The sequence below is a fragment of the Ranitomeya imitator genome, chromosome 6, assembly GCF_032444005.1.
Source record: "Ranitomeya imitator isolate aRanImi1 chromosome 6, aRanImi1.pri, whole genome shotgun sequence".
NCBI lineage: Eukaryota > Metazoa > Chordata > Amphibia > Anura > Dendrobatidae > Ranitomeya > Ranitomeya imitator.
This window is the reverse complement of record NC_091287.1, coordinates 369,089,575-369,103,052: the sequence shown is the minus strand read 5'-3', so window position 1 is coordinate 369,103,052 and position 13,478 is coordinate 369,089,575.

The following is a 13,478-nucleotide window of genomic DNA, read 5'->3' as shown; positions in this document are numbered from 1 at the left end:
CAGGCCATGTCGTGACGTTCCGTTGCCAGTAATGTCTTGCGGCCATAACACGTGATGATGTAGCTGTCTCGCAAGAACGCTACGCCATGTTCGTGCATTTCCGCAATGCATTATTTAGACCAGATCGTCGCGAGTAGTGTGAAAGGCTGTAGTGGAAGGTGAGAATATAATGTAATTTTATTTTATTTTTTTTTACATCATAAGTTTTTATTATTGATGCTGCATAGGCACCATCAATATTAAAAAAATTGCGCACACTTAGACGATTAATGACAGCGTTAAAGGACTGCATTACACCGCGTTATGCTGTGCAGAAACGCAGTCCTAAAACGTTATCTGGGCGCTGACTGGACGGAAGGGGGCCAATTTGCGTCCGGACTGTGCCTGTAGCTAAATGGTCGCGGCCAGCCGGCCGCGAGCAAGCAGCGAACGGTGATTTCCATTTAAATAGACGTACATATCCCTTACACTATTACATATATATACAGTTAGGGCCAGAAATATTTGGACAGTGACACAAGTTTTGTTATTTTAGCTGTTTACAAAAACATGTTCAGAAATAAAATTATATATGTAATATGGGCTGAAAGTGCACACTCCCAGCTGCAATATGATAGTTTCCACATCCAAATCGGAGAAAGGGTTTAGGAATCATAGCTCTGTAATGCATAGCGTCCTCTTTTTCAAGGAACCAAAAGTAATTGGACAATGGACTCTAAGGGCTGCAATTAACTCTGAAGGCGTCTCCCTCGTTAACCTGTAATCAATGAAGTAGTTAAAAAGTCAGGGGTGGATTCCAGGTGTGTGGTTTTGCATTTGGAAGCTGTTGCTGTGAGCAGACAACATGCGGTCAAAGGAACTCTCAATTGAGGTGAAGCAGAACATCCTGAGGCTGAAAAAAAAGAAAAAATCCATCGGAGAGATAGCAGACATGCTTGGAGTAGCAAAATCAACAGTTGGGTACATTCTGAGAAAAAAGGAATTGACTGGTGAGCTTGGGAACTCAAAAAGGCCTGGGCGTCCACGGATGACAACAGTGGTGGATGATCGCCGCATACTTAATTTGGTGAAGAAGAACCCGTTCACAACATCAACTGAAGTCCAGAACACTCTCAGTGAAGTAGGTGTATCTGTCTCTAAGTCAACAGTAAAGAGAAAACTCCATGACAGTAAATACAAAGGGTTCACATCTAGATGCAAACCATTCATCAATACCAAAAATAGACAGGCCAGAGTTAAATTTGCAGAAAAACACCTCAAGAAGCCAGCTCAGTTCTGGAAAAGTATTCTATGGACAGATGAGACAAAGATCAACCTGTACCAGAATGATGGGAAGAAAAAAGTTTGGAGAAGAAAGGGAACGGCACATGATCCAAGGCACACCACATCCTCTGTAAAACATGGTGGAGGCAACGTGATGGCATGGGCATGCATGGCTTTCAATGGCACTGGGTCACTTGTGTTTATTGATGACATAAGAGCAGACAAGAGTAGCCGGATGAATTCTGAAGTGTAACGGGATATACTTTCAGCCCAGATTCAGCCAAATGCTGCAAAGTTGATTGGACGGCGCTTCATAGTACAGATGGACAATGACCCCAAGCATACAGCCAAAGCTACCCAGGAGTTCATGAGTGCCAAAAAGTGGAACATTCTGCAATGGCCAAGTCAATCTCCAGATCTAAACCCAATTGAGCATGCATTTCACTTGCTCAAAGCCAGACTTAAGACGGAAAGACCCACAAACAAGCAAGACCTGAAGGCTGCGGCTGTAAAGGCCTGGCAAAGCATTAAGAAGGAGGAAACCCAGCGTTTGGTGATGTCCATGGGTTCCAGACTTAAGGCAGTGATTGCCTCCAAAGGATTTGCAACAAAAAATTGAAAATAAAAATATTTTGTTTGGGTTATGTTTATTTGTCCAATTACTTTTGACCTCCTAAAATGTGGAGTGTTTGTAAAGAAATGTGTACAATTCCTACATTTTCTATCAGATATTTTTGTTCAACCCTTCAAATTAAACGTTACAATCTGCACTTGAATTCTGTTGTAGAGGTTTCATTTCAAATCCAATGTGGTGGCATGCAGAGCCCAACTCGCGAAAATTGTGTCACTGTCCAAATATTTCTGGCCCTAACTGTAGATTGCGAGACTTTTTTTTATGATATGCTGAGACTTTTTTTATGATATGCTATACAGTCTTTCATTTCCTGTCTGCGCATTCTATGAATTGAGTGTTGTCTGCTACAATGTGAAAATATTGAATCATATGGTACTGCTGCTTATGTTTGTTGTGTCATCACCAATCATCCATCATTTTTACTCGTATATATTATGCCTTGTTGGATTGTTTAATAAAGTTACGGTATGTATATTTTTTAATTATTACTCGTTCTTTGGATTATAATTTTGTGGCGTTATTCTACGGTGGTCTCTATACATATAAATTAAAATGGGAGTTTTCTTGTTGTCCGGTGATAACTTTGCCATCTTTCATGGACAGAGTAACAATTGATGTTTCAAACATGTCTATTTATATTCAATTAATAGCTATGGAAATATCTATAGATATATGGTTAGATATATCTCTGTATTTAAATATCCAGCCATCCCATATCTATCAATCTATCTATCTATCTATCTATCTATCTATCTATCTATCTATCTATCTATCTATCTATCTATCTATCTATCTATCTATCTATCTATCTATCCATCTGTTTTTCTATCTATCTATCTATCTATCTATCTATCTATCTATCTATCTATCTATCTATCTATCTATCTATCTATCTATCTATCTATCCATCTGTTTTTCTATCTATCTATCTATCCATCTGTTTTTCTATCTATCTATCCATCTGTTTTTCTATCTATCTATCTATCTATCTATCTATCTATCCATCCATCTGTTTTTCTATCTATCTATCTATCTATCCATCCATCTGTTTTTCTATCTATCTATCTATCTATCTATCTATCTATCTATCTATCTATCTATCCATCCATCTGTTTTTCTATCTATCTATCTATCTATCTATCTATCTATCTATCTATCTATCTATCTATCTATCTATCCATCCATCTGTTTTTCTATCTATCTATCTATCTATCTATCTATCTATCTATCTATCTATCTATCTATCTATCTATCTATCTATCTATCCATCCATCCATCTGTTTTTCTATCTATCTATCTATCTATCTATCTATCTATCTATCTATCTATCTATCTATCTATCTATCTATCTATCTATCTATCTATCTATCTATCTATCCATCCGTTTTTCTATCTATCTATCTATCTATCTATCTATCTATCTATCTATCTATCTATCTATCTATCTATCTATCTATCCATCGGTTTTTCTATCTATCTATCTATCTATCTATCTATCTGTCTGTCTGTCTGTCTGTCTGTCTGTCTGTCTTTCTATCTATGTGCAGTGCTTGGTGCTGCTTTCAGCTTGTGACCAAGATGTGACCTCTCCTCATCAGCCTGAACAGAGAGGAGGGAGGGGTTTGGGTGTGTTTTTGGAGTTGGTGTGCTAGGTTCCGGCTTAGTGGCAGTGCAAAGCATCATGGAACTTGTAGTATTAGGGCACAATAAGGAAGTAGTCGATTAACCCCATGAGAGCTGAATCCAGCACTGAAGATGTGCTGCTACAGCATGATAACAGGTAATATTGTTAAAATAAACACAGTAGATGTTTTCAGTGGCACATAATAGCAAGATTTATGAAAAAAAAAAAAACTTTATAGTAGTGGACAACTTCTTTAACCCCTTTACCCCCAAGGGTGGTTTGCACGTCAATGACCAGGCCAATTTTTACAATTCTGACCACTGTCCCTTTATGAGGTTATAACTCCGAAACGCTTCAACGGATCCTGGTGATTCTGACATTGTTTTCTCGAGACATATTGTACTTCATGATAGTGGTAAAATTTCTTTGATAGTACCTACGTTTATTTGTGAAAAAAACGGAAATTTGGCGAAAATTTTGAAAATTTCGCAATTTTCAAACTTTGAATTTTTATGCAATTAAATCACAGAGATATGTCACACAAAATACTTAATAAGTAACATTTCCCACATGTCTCCTTTACATCAGCATAATTTTGGAACCAATTTTTTTTTTTGTTAGGGAGTTATAAGGGTTAAAAGTTGACCAGCAATTTCTCATTTTTACAACACCATTTTTTTATAGGGACCACGTCTCATTTGAAGTCATTTTGAGGGGTCTATATGATAGAAAATGCCCAAGTGTGACACCATTCTAAAAACTGCACCCCTCAAGGTGCTCAAAACCACATTCAAGAAGTTTATTAACCCTTCAGGTGTTTAATAGGAATTTTTGGAATGTTTAAATAAAAATGAACATTTAACTTTTTTACACAAAAAATTTAATTCAGCTCCAATTTGTTTTATTTTACCAAGGGTAACAGGAGAAAATGGACCCCAAAAGTTGTTGTCCAATTTGTTCTGAGTACGCTGATACCCCATATGTGGCAGTAAACCACTGTTTGGGTGCATGGGAGAGCTCGGAAGGGAAGGAGCGCCGTTTGACTTTTCAATGCAAAATTGACAGGAATTGAGATGGGACGCCATGTTGCGTTTGGAGAGCCCCTGATGTGCCTAAACATTGAAACCCCCCACAAGTGACACCATTTTGGAAAGTAGACCCCCTAAGGAACTTATCTGGATGTGTGGTGAGCACTTTGACCCACCAAGTGCTTCACAGAAGTTTATAATGCAGAACCGTAAAAATAAAAAATCATATTTTTTCACAAAAATTATATTTTTGCCCCCAATTTTTTATTTTTCCAAGGGTAAGAGAAGAAATTGGACCTTAAAAGTTGTTGTCCAATTTGTCCTGAGTACGCTGATACCCCATATGTGGCAGTAAACCACTGTTTGGGCGCCTGGGAGAGCTCGGAAGGGAAGGAGCGCCGTTTGGCTTTTCAATGCAAAATTGACAGAAATTGAGATGGGACGCCATGTTGCGTTTGGAGAGCCACTGATGTGCCTAAACATTGAAACCCCCCACAAGTGACACCATTTTGGAAAGTAGACCCCCTAAGGAACTTATCTAGAGGTGTGGTGAGCACTTTGACCCACCAAGTGCTTCACAGAAGTTTATAATGCAGAACCGTAAAAATAAAAAATCATATTTTTTCACAAAAATTATATTTTTGCCCCCAATTTTTTATTTTTCCAAGGGTAAGAGAAGAAATTGGACCTCAAAAGTTGTTGTCCCATTTGTCCTGAGTACGCTGATACCCCATATGTGGCAGTAAACCACTGTTTGGGCGCATGGGAGAGCTCGGAAGGGAAGGAGCGCCGTTTGACTTTTCAATGCAAAATTGACCGGAATTGAGATGGGACGCCATGTTGCGTTTGGAGAGCCAATGATGTGCCTAAACATTGAAACCCCCCACAAGTGACACCATTTTGGAAAGTAGACCCCCTAAGGAACTTATCTGGATGTGTGGTGAGCACTTTGACCCACCAAGGGCTTCACAGAAGTTTATAATGCAGAGCCATAAAAATAAAACAAAATTTTTTTCCCACAAAAATTATTTTTTAGCCCCCAGTTTTGTATTTTCCCTAGGGTAACAGGAGAAATTGGACCCCAAAAGTTGTTGTCCAATTTGTCCTGAGTACGCTGATACCCCATATGTGGGGGGGAACCACCGTTTGGGCGCATGGGAGGGCTCGGAAGGGAAGGAGCACCATTTGGAATGCAGACTTAGATGGAATGGTCTGCAGGCGTCACATTGCGTTTGCAGAGCCCCTAATGTAGCTAAACAGTAGAAACCCCCCACAAGTGACACCATTTTGGAAAGTAGACCCCCTAAGGAACTCATCTTGATGTGTTGTGAGAGCTTTGAACCCGCAAGTATTTCACTACAGTTTATAACGCAGAGCCGTGCAAATAAAAAATATTTTTTTTTCCACAAAAATTATATTTTAGCCCCCAGTTTTGTATTTTTCCAAGGTTAGCAGGAGAAATTGGACCGTAAATGTTGTTGTCCAATTTGTCCTGAGTACGCTGATACCCGATATGTGGGGGGGAGCCACCGTTTGGGCGCATGGGAGGGCTCGGAAGGGAAGGAGCATCATTTGGAATGCAGACTTAGATGGATTGGTCTGCAGGCGTCACATTGCGTTTGCAGAGCCCCTAATGTACCTAAACAGTAGAAACCCCCCACAAGTGACCCCATATTGGAAACTAGACCCCTCAATGAACTTATCTAGATGTGTTGTGAGAACTTTGAACCCCCAAGTGTTTCACTACAGTTTATAACGCAGAGCCGTGAAAAAAAAAAATCTTTTTGTTTTCCCACAAAAATTATTTTTTAGCCCCCAGTTTTGTATTTTCCCAAGGGTAACAGGAGAAATTGGTCCACAAAAGTTGTTGTCCAATATGTCCTGAGTGCGCTGATACCCCATATGTGAGGGTAAACCCCTGTTTGGGCACACAGGAGAGCTCGGAAGGGAAGGAGCACTGTTTTACTTTTTCAACGCAGAATTGGCTGGAATTGAGATCGGACGCCATGTCGTGTTTGGAGAGCCCCTGATGTGCCGAAACAGTGGAAACCCCCCAATTATAACTGAAACCCTAATCTAAACACACCCCTAACCCTAATTCCAACGGTAACCCTAACCACACCTCTAACCCTGACACACCCCTAACCCTAATCCCAACCCTATTCCCAACTGTAAATGTAATCTAAACCCTAACCCTAACTATAGCCCCAACCCTAACTGTAGCCCCAACCCTAACCCTAGCCCTAACCCTAACCCTAGCCCTAACCCTAGCCCTAACCCTAGCCCTAACCCTAGCCCTAACCCTAACCCTAGCCCTAACCCTAGCCCTAGCCCTAGCCCTAACCCTAACCCTAGCCCTAACCCTAACCCTAACCCTAACCCTAGCCCTAACCCTAGCCCTAGCCCTAACCCTAGCCCTAACCCTAACCCTAGCCCTAACCCTAGCCCTAACCCTAGCCCTAACCCTAGCCCTAGCCCTAACCCTAGCCCTAATGGGAAAATGGAAATAAATACATTTTTTTTATTTTTCCCTAACTAAGGGGGTGATGAAGGGGGGTTTGATTTACTTTTATAGCGAGTTTTTTAGCGGATTTTTATGATTGGCAGCCGTCACACACTGAAAGACGCTTTTTATTGCAAAAAATATTTTTTGCAATACCACATTTTGAGAGCTATAATTTTTCCATATTTTGGTCCACAGAGTCATGTGAGGTCTTGTTTTTTGCGGGACGAGTTGACGTTTTTATTGAAAACATTTTCGGGCACGTGACATTTTTTGATCGCTTTTTATTCCGATTTTTGTGAGGAAGAAAACTATTTTACAGAAAAAATAATTATTTTTGCATCGCTTTATTCTCAGGACTATAACTGTTTTATTTTTTTGCTGATGATGCTGTATGGTGGCTCGTTTTTTGCGGGACAATACGACGCTTTCAGCGGTACCATGGTTATTTATATCTGTCCTTTTGATCGCGTGTTATTCCACTTTTTGTTCGGCGGTATGATAATAAAGCGTTGTTTTTTGCCTCGTTTTGTTTTTTTTTTCTTACGGTGTTTACTGAAGGGGTTAACTAGTGGGACAGTTTTATAGGTCAGGTCGTTACGGACGCGGCGATACTAAATATGTGTACTTTTATTGGTTTTTTTTTTATTTAGATGAAGAAATGTATTTATGGGAATAATATTTTTTTTTTTTTTCATTATTTTGGAATATTTTTTTTTATTTTTTTTACACATTTGGAAATTTTTTTTTTTACTTTTTTACTTTGTCCCAGGGGGGGACATCACAGATCAGTGATCTGACAGTTTGCACAGCACTCTGTCAGATCACTAATCTGACATGCAGCGCTGCAGCCTTCACAGTGCCTGCTCTGAGCAGGCTCTGTGAAGCCACCTCCCTCCCTGCAGGACCCGGATCCGCGGCCATCTTGGATCCGGGGCTGGAGGGAGCAGGAAGGAGGTGAGACCCTCGCAGCAACGCGATCACATCGCGTTGCTCCGGGGGTCTCAGGGAAGCCCGCAGGGAGCCCCCTCCCTGCGCGGTGCTTCCCTGCACCGCCGGCACATCGCGATCATCTTTGATCGCGGTGTGCCAGGGGTTAATGTGCCGGGGGCGGTCCGTGACCGCTCCTGGCACATAGTGCCGGATGTCAGCTGCGATAAGCAACTGACACCCGGCCGCGATCGGCCGCGCTCCCCCCGTGAGCGCGGCCGATCGGCTATGACGTACTATCCCGTCCAGGGTCAGATAAGCCCAGGGCACCTCGACGGGATAGTACGTCTAAGGTCACAGAGGGGTTAATATCTCTGTGGCCGAGTACATGCACGCTGTTGCCCTCCTTGTCCCACAAGGGATTGGGCTTCTCAGCGCCTCCTGGTAATGCCTGGGGATTTCCACCTCCTCACGCATGGCCAGTGATACCTGATGCTCAGTTTTCCTCATGTCGGGACCTGTCGGGCGCACTGCACATGCGCCGATAGCCCCGCTTTTAATTGGTTAATTGTGACCAGGTTACGGACCATGTGACTGGTGTCCATGGCTTCTTAAGGTCCTTGCCACTGTATCTCCTTGATAAAGTGGCCAGTGTGGACATGAAATGCGTGTCGGGGTCCTGCCATCTTACTCTGGGTCCGTGCACATTTTTGGTAAGCTCTGCCCTCATCTATTCACTTCACCCTGTGGCAGTCTATTCCTGCCCATTTTACGTTTACATTTACCTTGTGGCCGAGCTTGGCATTTTATATCTTCACAGCCTATTACTATCATGGGAGTATTATATTTGTACTGGCTGTGTTATCAATATCTTTTGCACGTGACTCCAGACTGTGTCTTTTGTGCTTGTCTTGTTATATGTCACGCTTGATTTTTTTTAAATGTATTATATTCTAATAAAATGTATAATTGTTTTACCTTAACTATTGGTCCCTCTGTGTTTTCTCCTGTTTTTGATGAGGATGCTGTTCATGTAGTGATTCATTTCTATCACAATGTAGTGATTCAGTAAGAATATTTAAACTTCTGCACTCACTGAGTAAAACAATTCTCCTTTCTTATGGCATACACAGGATCTTAAGTAAGAGCAAACAAGACAAAGCCTATGGCCATTTAATGTCCATCATAGAGCTTCCTCAGGGCTTGACCAAGCTTTATAAAGCCCTTAGGAAGCGTCATGATTAGTGTTGAGCGATACCTTCCGATATCGGAAAGTATCGGTATCGGATAGGATCGGCCGATATTCAAAAAATATCGGATATCGCCGATACCGATACCCGATCCCAATGCAAGTCAATGGGACCAAAATATCGGAATTAAAATAAACCCTTTCTTTCCTTGTAGGTTCATTCTACATGAAGGAAAACAACTAAGAATAATGCAGGATGTATTTGGGGAAGTGGCGGAGACATTAAAGTCATAGAGGTTTAGCCCAATCAAATAGAATAGCATGTTTTTTTTTTTAAAGACGTTCGGAGTGACAAAGATATTGACTATGTGAATATTTTTTTTATTTTGTCAGATATTGATGTTTCACTATTCCACGACCTTCCCCTTCTTTTTTTTTTTTTACTTTTCCCACACTTTCATCTTCATCATCATCAGCATCTTTGACATCAACTTCTTCTTCACCTTATTCATCTTCTTCTTCATCCTTTACCTTTTTTTTTTATTACATTCTTCATATTCATTTTATTCAACTATTATTATTCTTCCTATTCTACATATTCATTTTATTCAACTGTATTATTCTTCCTATTCTACTTCTTCATCATATTCTCATTTGTGACAGGCATTCCCGTAGTTGTCATCTATAAAAGTTGGAAGATTACACCTTCCGTTCTGCCAGTCACAAAAGTTACATTTGTCCGCGTTCAGTTTGGCCTGCAGCATCAGGCTTTATCCAGGGGCACCACGAGGAGGAACGGACTCACCCCCATACACTGCTTAGTCTTCTTCTGCATATAATTGAGATAATATCTTTTGCTCTGATATTAAGTGTTATGCTTAATGTTCTTCTGCTCTTTGTTCTGCAGCCTCTTGTTCTTCTGCTTCTCGGTCTTCCATGTCGTCGTCTCCAGTGTCGTCATCTCTGCCGTCGTCATCTCCGCCGTCGTCGTCTCCGCCGTCGTCGTCTCCGCCGTCGTCGTCTCTGCCGTCATCGTCGTCGTCATCGGGGTGGTCTTCCGGGTTGTCGTCGTCAACGTCATCGTCATCGGGGTGGTCTTCTGGGTCGTCGACTTTAGGGTCTTCAACTTGGAAATGTAGCAGAAGGTACAAGAAGGCTGAGAAAATGCCAAGAACTTGATGATGGAACTGGAACTCGGATGGCTACCCGAAGGTTCAAGAGGCTATGGAACTACCGAGGACCAGCTGACGTTACTGGAACCCGGTTACTAAGCAGGAGGTACCCGTGCTAAAAAGCACTACCAAGGACCGCCTGACGTTGGCGGAACTCGGATACCCAGAAGGAGGCACCTAAGCCAAATGCTCTGCCTGGAACCAGCTGACGGTACTGGAACCAGGATGGGGAGCAGAAGTTACAAGAGCAAAAGACACTGCCGAGAACCAGCTGACGGTACTGGAACCCGGATGGGTAGCCGAAGGTCCAAGAGCCAATGGAACTACCGAGGACCAGCTGACGTTACTGGAACCCGGTTACTAAGCAGGAGGTACCCGTGCCTGAAAGCACTACCAAGGACCACCTGACGTTGGTGAAACTTGGATACCCAGAAGGAGGCACCTAAGCCAAAGGCTCTGCCCGGAACCAGCTGACGGTACTGGAACCAGGATGGGGAGCAGAAGGTACAAGAGCAAAAGACACTGCCGAGAACCAGCTGACGGTGCTGGAACTAGGTGGTGGACCCGAAGGCCCACAGGAGAGGAGAGAACAGCTAGGCCGCGAGGCAGCTGCAGTTACCGAACCCCAACAGTCCTACAGGGGGAGCAGGGCCTACTGGCACTACAGAACCAGCCTTGACTACCAGTTCACGCAGCCCACATAGGAAGCTCCTAAACTGGAGGCACCCTGGAGTTGGCTAACCCGACCGCACCACGACGGGGCAAGCATAGGCGTCTCAGTGAGCTTGACACTACCCGGAAACAGCTGACGGTGCTGAAACCAGGTTTGGCACGAGGGAGTACCTGTGACAAAAACACTGCCGAGAACCAGCTGGCGGTGCTGGAACCCAGATGCGTTGCCCCAGTGTGCAAGAGCCAATGGCACGACCGAGGACCAGCTGACGGTGCTGGAACCCGGTTACTAAGCTGTAGGTGCCCGCACTTAAAAGCACTACCAAGGACCGCCTGACATTGGTGGAACTCGGATACCCAGGAGGAGGCACCTAAGCCAAAGGCTCGGCCCGGAACCAGCTGCCGGTGCTGGAACCAGGTGGTGGACCCCAAGGCCCACAGGAGAGGAGAGAACAGCTAGGCCGCGAGGCAGCTGCAGTTACCGAACCCCAACAGTCCTACAGGGGGAGCAGGGCCTACTGGCACTACAGAACCAGCCTTGACTACCAGTTCACGCAGCTCACATAGGAAGCTCCTAAACTGGAGGCACCCTGGAGTTGGCTAACCCGACCGCACCACGACGGGGCAAGCATAGGCGTCTCAGTGAGCTTGACACTACCCGGAAACAGCTGACGGTGCTGAAACCAGGTTTGGCACGAGGGAGTACCTGTGACAAAAACACTGCCGAGAACCAGCTGGCGGTGCTGGAACCCAGATGCGTTGCTCCAGTGTGCAAGAGCCAATGGCACGACCGAGGACCAGCTAACAGTGCTGGAACCCGGTTAGTAAGCTGTAGGTGCCCGCGCTTAAAAGCACTACCAAGGACCGCCTGACGTTGGCGGAACTCGGATACCCAGGAGGAGGCACCTAAGCCAAAGGCTCGGCCCGGAACCAGGTGACGGTGCTGGAACCAGGTGGTGGACCCCAAGGCCCACAGGAGAGGAGAGAACAGCTAGGCCGCGAGGCAGCCGCAGTTACCGAACCCCAACAGTCCTACAGGGGGAGCAGGGCCTACTGGCACTACAGAACCAGCCTTGACTACCAGTTCACGCAGCCCACATAGGAAGCTCCTAAACTGGAGGCACCCTGGAGTTGGCTAACCCGACCGCACCACGACGGGGCAAGCATAGGCGTCTCAGTGAGCTTGACACTACCCGGAAACAGCTGACGGTGCTGAAACCAGGTTTGGCACGAGGGAGTACCTGTGACAAAAACACTGCCGAGAACCAGCTGGCGGTGCTGGAACCCAGATGCGTTGCCCCAGTGTGCAAGAGCCAATGGCACGACCGAGGACCAGCTGACGGTGCTGGAACCCGGTTAGTAAGCTGTAGGTGCCCGCGCTTAAAAGCACTACCAAGGACCGCCTGACGTTGGCGGAACTCGGATACCCAGGAGGAGGCACCTAAGCCAAAGGCTCGGCCCGGAACCAGGTGACGGTGCTGGAACCAGGTGGTGGACCCCAAGGCCCACAGAAGAGGAGAGAACAGCTAGGCCGCGAGGCAGCCGCAGTTACCGAACCCCAACAGTCCTACAGGGGGAGCAGGGCCTACTGGCACTACAGAACCAGCCTTGACTACCAGTTCACGCAGCCCACATAGGAAGCTCCTAAACTGGAGGCACCCTGGAGTTGGCTAACCCGACCGCACCACGACGGGGCAAGCATAGGCGTCTCAGTGAGCTTGACACTACCCGGAAACAGCTGACGGTGCTGAAATCAGGTTTGGCACGAGGGAGTACCTGTGACAAAAACACTGCCGAGAACCAGCTGGCGGTGCTGGAACCCAGATGCGTTGCCCCAGTGTGCAAGAGCCAATGGCACGACCGAGGACCAGCTGACGGTACTGGAACCCGGTTACTAAGCTGTAGGTGCCCGCGCTTAAAAGCACTGCCAAGGACCGCCTGACGTTGGGGGAACTCGGATACCCAGGAGGAGGCACCTAAGCCAAAGGCTCAGCCCGGAACCAGCTGACGGTGCTGGAACCAGGTGGTGGACCCCAAGGCCCACAGGAGAGGAGAGAACAGCTAGGCCGCGAGGCAGCCGCAGTTACCGAACCCCAACAGTCCTACAGGGGGAGCAGGGCCTACTGGCACTACAGAACCAGCCTTGACTACCAGTTCACGCAGCCCACATAGGAAGCTTCTAAACTGGAGGCACCCTGGAGTTGGCTAACCCGACCGCACCATGACGGGGCAAGCATAGGCGTCTCAGTGAGCTTGACACTACCCGGAAACAGCTGACGGTGCTGAAACCAGGTTTGGCACGAGGGAGTACCTGTGACAAAAACACTGCCGAGAACCAGCTGGCGGTGCTGGAACCCAGATGCGTTGCCCCAGTGTGCAAGAGCCAATGGCACGACCGAGGACCAGCTGACGGTGCTGGAACCCGGTTACTAAGCTGTAGGTGCCCGTGCTTAAAAGCACTAC